Source organism: Arachis stenosperma, unplaced genomic scaffold, assembly GCF_014773155.1.
Source record: "Arachis stenosperma cultivar V10309 unplaced genomic scaffold, arast.V10309.gnm1.PFL2 arast.V10309.gnm1.Scaffold_100028, whole genome shotgun sequence".
NCBI classification, from domain to species: domain Eukaryota; kingdom Viridiplantae; phylum Streptophyta; class Magnoliopsida; order Fabales; family Fabaceae; genus Arachis; species Arachis stenosperma.
In genome coordinates this window covers 1,138,980-1,139,629 of record NW_026651370.1, presented here as the reverse complement: position 1 = coordinate 1,139,629, position 650 = coordinate 1,138,980, and the positions used below count along the sequence as shown (strand labels likewise).

At 44.8% G+C, this 650-nt stretch overlaps 1 non-coding gene across 1 annotated transcript; it reads right to left on the bottom strand.

The window, feature by feature from the left end:
• Nucleotides 1-263: 263 nt before the first annotated feature.
• LOC130959972 (small nucleolar RNA R71) lies at nucleotides 264-367 on the bottom strand. The gene has a single exon (XR_009078945.1). It is a non-coding gene; the product is annotated as a small nucleolar RNA R71 (small nucleolar RNA).
• Between the last annotated feature and the right edge of the window lie 283 nt (nucleotides 368-650).

Sequence of the window (650 nt, the reverse complement as noted above, 5' to 3'; positions counted from 1 at the left end):
TCACTGGTGGAGAATCATTGTTCATTTGGTGGAAGTGCGAATGAAGATCCAAACCAACATCTCACAAAATTCCTGAGAATTTACGACACTGTGAAGTCCAATGGAGTCCAGGAAGATGCATATAAACTGCTCTTGTTCCCATTTTCACTTAGGGACAAGGCAGCTAAGTGGCTGGAATCATTCCCAAGGGGGAGCCTAACAACCTGGGATGAGGTGGAAAGCAAGTTTCTGGCACGTTTCTACCCCCCCCACAAAAGGTCAATAGGCTTCGATCTGAGGTTCAGACTTTTAGACAACAAGATGGTGAAACTCTCTACGAGGCATGGGAGAGGTTCAAAGACTTGACAAGGAGATGCCCACCAGACATGTTCCATGACTGGGTGCAATTGCATATTTTCTATGATGGACTCTCTTATGAATCAAGGAAGGCTGTAGACCATTCATCAGGAGGTTCATTGAACAGGAAGAAGACTGTGGAAGAAGCCATTGAAGTGATTGAGACAGTGGCTGAGAATGAGTACTACTATGCTTCAGAGAGACACAACACTAAGGGAGTCATGGTGCTGAACCATGTTGATACAATTCTAGCCCAAAACAAGGTGTTTGCCAAGCAACTAGCAGAGCTCACCAGGAAATTAGACACAAATCAA